Below are 12,615 nucleotides of genomic sequence, written 5' to 3'. Positions count from 1 at the left end.
TACAGCAAGAAAATCGTGAGAAATTATTAGATTTGCTGCGTCGCTACAGTGAGTGTTTTTCGTCGAGCTAAAAATTACATCACACACTCCTAGCGAAGCACCGAACTATAACCGAAGATGTAGCCCGACCTACCCGACAGTCACCTTACCGCATGTCTTCATACGAGCGGGAAGCGACGTGGACACAAGTCGAAGACATGCTCAGTGGCGACATTAAACAGCCATCGAAAAGCCCCTGGGCTGCTGTTGTCGTCCGTGAAGAAAAAGGATGGAAAATTGAGGTTCTGCGTTGACTACCGGTGACTGAACAAAATCACCTAAAAGGAGGTTTATCCCTTGTCACGAATCGACGACGCCCTCGACCACCTCTGCCCCGCGAAGTACTTCTAATCAATGGATCTCAAGACAGGTACCGGCAAATTAAAGTGGACGAGAGATGTTAATACAAGAGGGCATTCATAACCCTGGACGGCGTATACGAGTTCAAGGTAATGCCGGTTGGGCTATGCACGGCGCCAGCAATGTTTCAAAGAGTCAAGGACACTGTTCTAGCTGGCCTGAAGGGCAGCTCGTATACCTCGTATACCTCGTATACTTTCCTCGTATACCTCGACGACGTTGTCGTATTTGCCCTGATATTCGACGACACCTTGAAAGGCTGGAGTCTGTAATCGAAGCCATGCGTAGGTCGGAGTTAACGCGGAAGCCTGAAAAGATCCGCTTCGCGTACGAGGAACTGAAGATTTTTGGCGACGTCATCAACGCCGCGAGAGTCCTGCCTGATCCGGTGAAAACTTCAGCTATAGCGAACTTCCCAACACCGAAAGACAAGAAGTGCGTGCGAAGATTTCTCGGAATGTGCGCATACTACCGGTGCTTCGTCGCAAACCTCCCACTCATTGCAGAGCCACTCACGCGCATGACAAAAGATAGCACTCCTTTCAGAAGGGAAAGTTACCAAGAGGAATCATTCTGCGAACTGTCACAACGCCTGCAAAGCCCGCCCGTGCTCATTCTTTTGGACGACAACGCCGAAAAGTAAATCCACACGGACGCCAGTCATATAGGCTTGAGTGCCGTCCACGTGCAAAATCAAAGCGGTTGCGACAATGAAGTTGCCTGTGCGAGCCGTGGTCTGCCAAATGAGAAGAAAAACTGCTCTGCTTTCGAGAAAGTGCCTGGCTTTGATATGGGCCATTTCAAAATTTCGCGCATACGTTTATTGTAGACCGTGCAATGTTGTGACAGACCAGCATGCGCTGTGTTGGCTTGCCAATTTTAAGTATCCCTCTGGCCGTTTTGGGTGATAAAGCTTACGATGGAGCAACCTACTTCCATTTCAATTAAAGTTTGAAGCAAATATATAAGGACTAAGTAAAACTGACCGTACTATGTAAACTCAAAAATGGTTTTAAAAACGTTTGACCATAGTGCCGATTCTTGGGTTCAGGTAAATGCAAATCCACCTTCATTTAGGAATCCCAACCACAAAGCATCAAACATTTAGTGACAATTTTCGTAAACGCGGCGAAGTAATACACACAGAAAGCAGTGGAAAACTTGGTATTTGCGACTGTTAAGTTTACACTTGCTACTCAATCAGGTAAATCGCCATGACAGGTCAAAAATAAGAGGACATTTTCACATTTTTCTTTGCATTGTGTGCTTCAGATGTGACTTGAGATGTGACAACCTGCAATTCATGACTTGGGTCGTGAGTTTTGCAAACATAGTAATAAAAGATTTACTAAGCTATGAAAGAGAGAGGGAGAGAGTAAACATTTATTGAGCGTAAGTGCTGACGGGAGGGCACTCGCCCGGTGGAGGGCATCCTTATTCCGGGATACCCAGGCTGCGACTTGCCGTCCTGGCCCTCTTGACCAGTTCTTGCTGGTATCCAAGTTCCAAATCGATCAGATGAGCCACCCACTGCTCAAAAGTTGGAAAAGAGATTGGAAGTAGTTTGAAGTTTGTTGGCACTCCAAAACCTGGTGGTACCTATGGGAAGAACTTTTGTGCTAGGGAGTATTTATATGGAACAAGATAATGATAGGCTTTGTTGGTTGGCTTGTATAAAACATAACAAAAATGAGACATTTTGCGCTCAGTTGAACAGTCCTTGTATTATCTCGAAACGACACAAGTTGTTCACATCTATCGTCGCTGATACGTCAGGGAGGGAGAAAGACAATCTGTCGGTGTTGCAGTCTCTATATCGCAAGTAGGTATATCGCCGCTAGAACAAGCGGGGTCCAAATGCGCTAGTCTAAGTTAGAACAGCATATCAACATAAGAAACTTAACACTCATGTTACAAACATAAAATCGACCATGTGTTGGGTGACAAGGCAAAGGCCACCGGATATATAAAAAGCCGAGCACTTGCGATTGAGCACGAATGCAAACCATAAGTAAATTGCTTTGCTTGTCAATCCTGTCTAAGAGAGCGGCGTCAGCTCTTCAGCCTTCGCTAAAGCAAAGACACCCCCAAAAAATTAGTTTAGAAGACTCGACGAATCATAAATTGTTGCGGCGGTGAAAGGCACTGGGGCCTTCCACAATTAAGTTGGTTTATGTCAAAATCTGGTATTTTTAGGCTCTTTGGAAAAGCACACCTCGGAAAAAAACACAATTATTTTATACATAAAAGCTGAAAATTTTTCAGGGAGTTGTTTTTTGTTATCTTGTGACGTTAAAAGCAAAGTAGGCAAATAAAAAGCACACAGCACCAAATGAGGAAGAGATTTAGTTCTGCATTCAAAATACACTATTACAAATAAATATTCCTCCTGCTGTCTGGTTCTTCTGTTGTGGTCCTGTTTTGATGCGCTGTTTAAAAAAAAACCATGTCGCCATCCCAACTCACCCAAATATGCATCCTCCTGCAGTACAAACATTTTATTAGAATATAGGTAATATTTATAATCCTCGGCTACTAGCCAACTCTAAATGCGAGCCGACCCTACATTACTAACGCTAACTTCTGTTAACCATGTTTTATGCAAGCCGCAGAAATGTGTTGATTGATTGATTGATTGAAAGTTTATTAGCATTTATCACATGAAGTTTACAAACACTGATTGGACCCATAGCCAGAGGCTAGTGCAGGGTCCAATAAGTAAAGTAAGGGACAGAAGCGGGAACTATCAATTACACATAATACAGATGTAACTATACATACACTGTAAATATATACTTCCGCGTAATTATGAGCATACTCATTTACAGAGTAGAGAAGTCTCTCTCCTTAAACAATCGGGTCACAAAAAACAAAACTACACGTGTGCATACAATCAAAAAGTTATGACAGATCACTTTGTGGACACACCAGAAACATCAGTTAAAATACAAAAACACTATAACTATCACGGGGTTTAGGAAGAGGGAAAAAAGACTAGGGTGACAAGATCCACCAGTGTATAATTATACAAATATAAGCGTTTACCACCAAAAAAAGAAGCAGTTACAGCCTGGTCAAGAATTGATTTTTTACTTTTACCACAGCATTGTGTGATGTCTTAATTCAGTGGGCAAACTATTCCAGATCCTTATCCCTCTGAATTGCAACAATTAGCTCCCCATAAACGTTATTTCTGGGTTCCAAGTTAAAGTTGCAGAACGTGATACTTCTAGTATCGCGTTCCCTCCCGTTTCTTGTTCTGCGCTAGAAATTGGAGATACAAAACACATGGCCCCATATCACTTTTAGTTTGATTTGGCAGTGTGAGGTAATAATACAGGAGCTCCCACAAATGCTCTCGTTAAACTCGTTAGGGCTTCTAGTCTTGATCTAAAAACGATTTCTGGAGGCTTTGCCATCCTACTGCACTGGCCAGCAGCCCCTCAGAGGCGTCAGATAACATGCTCGTGGCTCTCATGCGTGCATTAATTTTTTACAGCACCGTTTCTACAGAAATACGTCCTCCGGATCTTCAAGATATTTTGGGGGGGAGTGAGATCCAGGATTAAATTGTAGCAAAGTTATTGCGTCGGCAAAAAAAAAAAAAAAATAGGCCATGCAATGGAGTCCTCCAAAGCTCTAATTGAGCGCCTTCCGTGCAAAAGTGAAATCGCAAAAAAGGCACGAAATAATTTCTTTTCATTTCAGCCTATAAATATATGAATATTCTGATTTTATCGTGGCGTTTAGGTAGTTGTTACGGGCACATGTTTTCACATAGCAAGTTGAGTGTTATGAGAAAATTACATAAGCAGATAAAATGGCGTATCTTTCCTTCCTTCTGCAGCATTCCTGTTTTAGCAATATTACGGGAAACTTCCATAAAGAGACGAATAAATTGATAGATGCATGAAAAACACCTTCAGGCAACCTCTTTTTATCCCACCCAAATATCGCCCACAGTTTTTCCCTCAATGAAATGTGTATTCACTACCCAACACAACATTACTTTAAAACCAACAAAACAAACTTGCTTTTGTCTAACAAAGAAGCTCGCTCATGCCAAGGACTGCGCACAAACGCGGAACATGTAAGTGAAACAGACAAAAGGTTGTTTTTAGCAGAGTGTATATTCAAAGAAAAAAATGAATATATCAAGCTTATCACGTAGCTCCTAGGTGTACACATGCGCATGGGAATCATGAAGGCATGGTACGCGTGCGCCGGTTCTTTCAGAATCTCGTTTTGCTAGTACGACCAACGATGTTTTTTTATACTTCCACCTTTGTGCGAAGAAATGTGTAAGACGTCCACCAACTGCTTTGGCACCTGTTTTGTGTTTGGGAATACAAACATTTAGGCTGTTTTAACACAGTTTGCAATCATATTTGGAGCGAGTACAGGCTAAGTAAGTAAAGGAAGCTCTTACAAGGTGGACGAATGGTCGCCTAGTTTGATGTTCTCTGAAAAAATATATATTGACGAATATACACATGACCACACGTAATCGGGATGCAGTATGGGGCGCTTCTTTTGCATTCGTATAATTGGCGTCAATGTGCCACTTTACACTCTTCTGTCTCTTGAAGATGCCTTCTAACTTCAATTGCCCGCATTACCACACTCCACTGGGCCTACTCTAAGCCGAGAACACAACCTTAACACCAAATCCTCCTTCCAATTTCTCTGACTGATGTTATAAACTATGCACGTACAGAATTTGCGATAACGTGCTGTGCTTTATAGGTTCATGTTCTTTTTTAATACTTCCTCGGCTATCGCACAATATGTTTTTGTCATTTAATTTCTCGACACGAATAACAACGCTCGGGGATGTTTTGCCTTTCTGGGTTGCGCTACATTCTCGTTGAAGGCCTGGCCCATTCCGGGTTAGCAAGATTTGTTCACTGGTGAATAAACAAGAGGCCCCTTCATACAAATAAAACCTTTTTGGTGCGGTTTGAAGCAACGGCGTGATGTGTCTTCTCTGAACTCGGTGATAATATACACCGAAGATTTGCTCCTTTTCAAAAGCGACCTGCAAGCCCAGACATTGCATGCTGTTCCTACTTCAAACATCGGAAGTAAATTTAAACGGTTTTCTCCGGAACAGAAGGTATTCAAAGGTTTTTAACCATTGCGAAGTTGGGGCAGCTGTCCACAACACCCTTCTTCGTGTACCTGAATCATTTCAGTGTAACACCGCGGATGTCCCTGACCGTTTTTTTACAGAGTACCTGGAAAACTCGCGGTCAAGGCAAGTCATACTCTCTGTACAATGCAAGAGACACTTTTATGCGAGCACAATTTTTCTTTAAAGCCGACAAAGTGCTGCCTCTGTAAAAACGCAGCAGTAATAGTAACCTCTCGATTGACACAGCAGATTTGTTTCGAAAGGCTACTTGATCATGAAGTGTGTCTCAGAACGCATCACAACAGAAAATGTATATAGGTTTGAAATAATATGAAAAATGTATCAAATGCCCCAGGAGAGCAAACGCGCTTCCTATTATACATATCGAACCTAGGCAAACAATCTTCGTAGTGACGAAATGAGTTTCTTCACTTTTCGTAAACGTGCAGCTGCAATTGTTGACGACGTACAATCAAAACCGAGTTTGCTTGCGGTGAGCGCTACAGAGATGCCAGTGCCAATGTATGTATGCACTCCTGGTGGTGTCGATGAGTGGGAACAATTTAGTGGGAACAACAGAGTGCCCGAATCACTTTGTCGCAGAAGGGTGACCAAGCAGAAAGACTTCTGGTGCTACTTAGAAGCTTCATTTGACGTACAAACCTGTCCCCGAAGTTGCGAAGAGACCATCAAAATCATGAACACAAACCCATAATTCTGCTAGTTATTTTGATGAGGCAGGTTGGGGGAACCCCTCGACTGCAAAAAGTTTTGTCTCGAATTAAATAGTACTCCATTGATGCTATAAAAGTAAGGCTATCAAATTTTTGGCCTTCATATAAGATATACATATATTTAGCAATTCAATCCTCTGGTCTCAACAATCCAATTTGGTCTTCTTACATTGCGAATCCCAAATTCAACCCTCTGTTTGCTCAATCATATGCAAGGTGTTTCCCAATGCTGAATCTTTCTAATCACGGTTCCGCACTGTACCATTATGCCGTATGCGGTTCGCCTCAAGCTTTGTCACGCCAGATAATGGGAAATTATAATTGCACTGTCGGTTGTTTCACACTAATGTCAATGAACTAATGAATGTGTAACGTTGTCAGCAATTCTTCATTTTTGTTTACTTGTGTGTATTGTACCCAGTGCATGGGCGTGCCCAACTCTGGTAAATGTGGAAAACCAAAGCGCATGGTATGTTCATCCTTTTTGTAAGACTCCGTGGAGAGCGTATCATAAGGGTTAGTTGCCCCTGTCATCACCAGTCCACTTGTTCTCTTGATGTCATTATAGTGTTGCACAATGAATACGGGGGGCGATAAATGCTCGACGGGTAAACATAACGGACTTAGAATAGCCGACATTGGGCTGGCACCTCGTTTTGGGGGCTGCGACGCTGCCGCTCGTGCTTTTTTGTGTTCTTAGCGGAGGGGACATTCGCTCCTATCAGCGCTGGGTCCTTGCAGCCAACCGCACGTGCCCTGCCACGTCTTCGTGCAATCTTCAAAGCTTTCTTGTTAATTCAACCCTTTTTCTGTCGCTCTCTCTTTTTTGTTGTTGTTCTACCACGGGCATAGCCCGACTGTAGGCATATTCTCAGTTTCCGTAACATCTTCCCGTCCTCCTAACACTTTTCCGCAAAGCTATATATATAATGTGTTCCAAATGTTTGTGGCAGCAAAATCTTGCAACTTCTCTCTGATAGAGGCAAGTGGAATTTCCGGTACGTGAGTAAACTATCATGCAACTGCCAATTCCCGAAGGGGTAAGCCGTGCAATTAGAGGACAATAGTGCCACGGTGCGTGATCGCGCGGAAGGATCGAACGTGACAGGGACCACCATCGCTCGGCGGAAGCTCGGTGTGTGATTGGGCAGCACCGAACGTGATATACACCCTCTTACAGAGCCCGCGTAACCATGCGGGGACGTCGCCACTGACGGCCGCATAACGCGGGGATGCCGTAGCGCCGGTATATTGTACCCGTCAGCGCACCGGGCACCCGTGCCTTGCGCCAGAAAGTATAGTCATCCCTCCTCAGGCGTTGTCGCCATCGGGTCAAGAGGACCACCCATCGAGGTTGGCGCTCCTACCTTCCTTTAATGAACCTCCGGGTGAGGTGTCCGTGCTACCATGCCGGTCCGCTCATGTTCCTTGTGGGCTGCAGGACTGGGTCGGGCAACTTCTGGTTCAAGTGACGTGGGGCCAGCTACATGGGACGAGCAGGTCTGCGACCACGCTACTTTGACGGCGACAACTCATGTGAGCCCTCTCCAGATTGAATTCGCTGAACTGGTAGTTGAGCGGAAGGTGGAGGACTACACCACGCTTCTTGTTTTTCTCCTTTTTTTAGCGTTTGCCGCGTGTGTCAATGGTTTGGTTTCTTGCTGTTTTGACCGATTTGAGCCGTGTTCGCAGCGTATCACAAAGCTCCTACGTTTCCCTTTTGGGCTGTGACCTCTCTCGTCATTGACCTTGTGCACACGTCTCGGGGTTCACACCAGAGAAATCTGGGACCATCAGAATTGGCGTCCCTAACAGGATTTCTCAATACCATCTCGAGAGGTAGCGATAACAGCACATGAGATTGGAGGAGATGGATGGAATCACGGTGCTCCAAGAGCTTATCGGTGCTGGCAAACAGCTAGACTTGAGGGATGCTGGATGAAAGGGCAGCACCTATGTCACATCAAGAACGGCCGGTTGCTGAACTTGTACCTCATCGAGAAGAACTCAAACGGACGGTAGCTTGCTAAACTTGTAGCTCAGCGAGAAAACTGATACGGCAGGTAAGAATTATTTCGGCACGTAAACCGCCTCAACTATCACCCTACCGCTGACCGATAGGTTCCAGTCATTCCTCGCTGCCTTCGGAACCAGATCTTAGAATTTTTCCATGACGACCCTACCACTGGACATATTTCTTTCCACAAGACTTATGCCCGAATCAAAAGCCAGTTATTTTGGCCACTTCCTTTCGGCCAGCGTCGCTAAATACGTTGCGTCATGCCCTTCGTGGTAGTTTCGTAAATGGCCAACCTCGGCCTCTGCAGGGGTGCTACAACCTTTTCGTTGTCTTCCTGCTCCATTTGACAGTGTTGGCATCGACCTGTATAGACCTCTTCCTGTAACGCCGACTGGTCACCGGTGGATCGTGACCACTGTAGACCATTTGACCAGGTATGCGGAAACTGCCCCTATCCGTACGGGTAGCGCTTCCGAGGTGGCAGATTATGTCCTCCAAGCTGTCTTGTGGTGCCATGGACGTCGTCGCACTCCTTTAGGTGATGGTGGCAGAACATTTCTTTCGACGGTCCTTGCGAAAGTCCTTCGATCAGCCGGTACTGGCCACAAAACAACTTCAAGCTAGCACCAGCAGGCGAATGGATTGACAGAACGATTCTATCGTACCCTCTCCGATATGATTTCCTGCTACATCAACCCTGACCACAAGAATTGGGACGGTATCCTTCTCTTTGTCACACACGCCTACAATACCACCGTTCAGAGTACCGCCGGATTTTCCCCGTTTTTTCTTGTTTATCGCCGCCACCCCCTTCTGTTCTGGACTCCTCTTTCTTTTCCTGCCCGTTATCTACACAGAAAAAGCACCGCATGATTTTGTTTCCCAGCTAGCGCATTGTCGGAACCTCGCCCGATTGAGCACTGAGTCCTGCCAGAACTACCGAACATCTCGCTATGACGCAGCTCATCGAGACTTTCCTTTCAAAATAGGTGATGAACGCCTTTCGACGCCTCTCCGTGCGCGAAGGATGTGGAAAAAGTTGATGCGCAACTTCGTTAGGCCATACAAAGTTCTTCAGCGTACCTCGCCAGTGAACTACTTAGTATCTCCTCCTTGTGGTTTCACCGACCGCCGGTGCCGCAGCGTGGAGATTGTGCACGTGTCGGGTATGAAGCCGTACGTCTACCATTCTCCATCCCCGTGACTTTCGGCCAGGTTGGCCCCTTCGCCGCCAGGGGGGAAATAGTGTGAGCCCAGTTTCTCAGTCTCATTCGATATGTCCTGCACTGGTCAATCTTACCGTAACCTGTACCAGCTAGGAACACTCCCATGACTTGGTTCTTCGTCTTCATTCACGGACTGCTGACCATCATCATCTCACCGTCGTGCGCTTTCGTTTTGGACTCCATCTTGGTTGTGTCACACCAAAGCCGTCCGCGCCATTGCACAGCGGGGATGAGGCGCACACTGCGACATCACCGTCCTCCCTCGAAGATGGCTCACGCCCATTAAATCATCACATCGGCAATCTCCTCGGTTTGTCTGCTGTCGGTTTGTCATCACATCGGTTTGTCTCCTCCTTATCCCGCAACGTAACATTTTCGTGGCGTGCACTGGCTCGATCCCATCCTGACCCAGCTTCACACCTTCTGGGCCTGAACGCGATCGTCGACGGTACGCGGGCCATGTACCAGCACTCGATCGACCACGTCCGCTGCCCCATGTGTCCAGCCCGTTACCAACCCATGAATTTTAAGTAGTACAAATTGAGACCACATGAAACGAACTGACGACGCCGTCTCCCAAGCACTTTCGTTTGATGTGGTTTCAAGAACACGTATCACTTCGTCGCTGCCCTCAGGACATCGCTGTATCACGGCCATTTATTATCGATGCAATCATGGTCATCCTTGGTAATAGGCACCTTACTCTTCACTGTCATCGCATTGGGTGTCCTCATCGCAGTCGCCACTTCACAGGGACCTCACCGGGACGGTCGCCCTCTATCGAGACATATATCACGAGGAAAAGACGCAGAAGACATTTACATGTAGCGTCATCGTTATCTCCCTATGAAGTGATTGAAGCACATTCTACTATACAGCTGGCCTCGCGCAAAGATGGCTGATGCCCATTTAATAGTCGCCTCATCAATCTTGGCTTGTCCCATCGTTTACCACCACATAACAGTGTATATAAATAGACCAAGGTTCACCCAAGAAACTTCTGTGCGGAGCGACCTTTTATTCAGCATGGTCCAGCGAAGAACGAGCGAACACACATCATAGAGATGGGTATTTTAACAGACAATCACCAAGTGTTGGGGCATGTTCTCTAATGAGGAAAATTATGTACACATGAACAGTAGGCAGTGAAGGCAGCATGGAGGTTTCTACTCGAAAAGCGCCTTCGGCAAGCGGCACCCGTTGATATACCAAGGATGCTAACAATACATAGTTTTTGTGCCATCCAAACACAGGCAGAGGTTTGTCGCAACTCGAAGAGGAGCTCATTATAAATGATGTTCCTAAGTGAAAATGTGGGGTTTCGAAATTATGTTCCAAAGTGACTATTTTCGAAATCTTGCGACGCGAATCGCAAGATTTCGAAAATTCAAAATTAGGAGCCGCAAGTCAACGCCCCTCTTCATATTCTTTATAGTCGTCTACTGGATGACACGTACCTACAAAGGGGGAGTGTCCCATAGTGTTTGCGGAGTTATGGTATGGAGGTGCAGTGCCTTCATAGGCATGACCCCCATCTGGAAAGTCAACGATTTGATGCTACAGGCATGTTCGGAATACGTAGACCGCCGTTAGACGCGGTGCACTGGGCGTCATCACGAGTACAACTTAATGTTCACGCAAAACGTCCATGCCGAAGATGAAGACTCTCCGAAATTCCCGAAGAAAGGGAAAGGGCGGGCTAAGTCTCTGCGGTCGACTCATTTCCTAGCGGTACAGTTTCCCACGGGAGTCTTGAGGTGACTACCGAAGGTTGGATCGGGAGTCCGTCGCATGTTGTCTTTACCTTTCTGCGGCTATCGAAAAGTTTGCGAAAAACTATCGAGTCCACCCGAGTATGCAAAATGCGGTAATTTCATGGTTGTCACAAAAACCGTAAATTCGGAGCTCGTGTTAACGTCGACTTCGAAGTTTGTTGCAGCTGTTTTATTATTTTGCCTCGGTAAAGAGTCGTTCAGTAGTTGGTCTGTTCTCAACCTCAATGAACTTGCTGTGTCCCTTCCCAACTTCCAGAGATGGCAAAAAATTGATAATCGTTGCCCCCTAATACTCAACCCGATCAGCGACAACAAAGACATTGCGCTAGCAACAGCCCTTGAGTATCATAAGTTTTTTTTTGCGAGGATCCTGCTTCACCATGGTGCACCCGCCGTTGTTATTACGGGAGTGCAGAACAGCCGCTTGACGAAATGATAAATTTGAGAGGCATGTCTCAACGAAAGGCATGACCACACACCCCTCAGACGAACGGCTCTAGAAAGCGCCTCAAGAGAATGGTCGCCGACATGCTGAGCATGTACTTCGATGGATAACATAAGGCGTGGGACTCCATTTTGCTGCATGTAACATTTGCGTGTAACCCGGCGCAAAAAGACACTGCGCCGATGACGCCATTCACAGTTGTCTACGGTAGAGAACCTGCTACAATGCTTGATGTCAGGCTTCTACCCTGCACGTTCACTCAACGTTACTAGAATAAGCTCAGTTTCCGAACTCCGCATCACCGCCAGCGGAGGAGGGTGACCCGAACCGCCGTCGCGAGAACTAGCGGTGCTGCAGTCAAGTATTGCGCTACTGTCGGTGCGTCGTGTGCTTCGGCGGCGGGCTGCCGCTGCAGCCGACCGCGGCGGACCACCGCGCAGACATTCCGCGGCAGCTTTCTAGAAGTGCTATTGCAAAACCTTAACATCTATCATCATTCCGGTCTACTAACTTAAACGCTTTCGTCCTTCTAGTCGACGTTACCGCATTACATTTGTGCACTGTTTAAGTGGAAATGCGTTGGGTCACCTGTGTGCATTGACCTGCACGCGCAGCTCATTGGCTGGCTAAGAATCGACGGTCGCCGTATAATTTACCTGTCCACATTGCGTTTAACTTCAAGTACGTTAGTTTCTAAGCTAATTGCCCATTTCAGCGTAGTTTTTATACTTATGCGTCGCCTTACCTCAACCAAAAACAACCCAGCGAGTTTGTTCGAGCAGTGCCTTTGTAATTGCTTTTATGTTCACGCGGCAGTACAACAGTTTTTCTGAATCTTGTGGGTTAGAGGTCCCGGTAACGACCTTCTGATGTAGAATTCCT

At 46.1% G+C, this 12,615-nt stretch overlaps 1 pseudogene; it reads right to left on the bottom strand.

Annotated features, from left to right (window-relative positions):
* The window catches only part of LOC144160732 (uncharacterized), a 129,604-nt pseudogene that overhangs the window by 64,298 nt on the left and 52,691 nt on the right, over positions 1–12,615 (bottom strand).

This window comes from Haemaphysalis longicornis, unplaced genomic scaffold (genome assembly GCF_048455015.1).
Source record: "Haemaphysalis longicornis isolate Haplotype H1 unplaced genomic scaffold, Haemaphysalis longicornis Haplotype H1 scaffold_11, whole genome shotgun sequence".
Taxonomy (NCBI): Eukaryota; Metazoa; Arthropoda; class Arachnida; order Ixodida; family Ixodidae; genus Haemaphysalis; species Haemaphysalis longicornis.
This window is presented reverse-complemented; position numbering and strand designations above follow the sequence as displayed.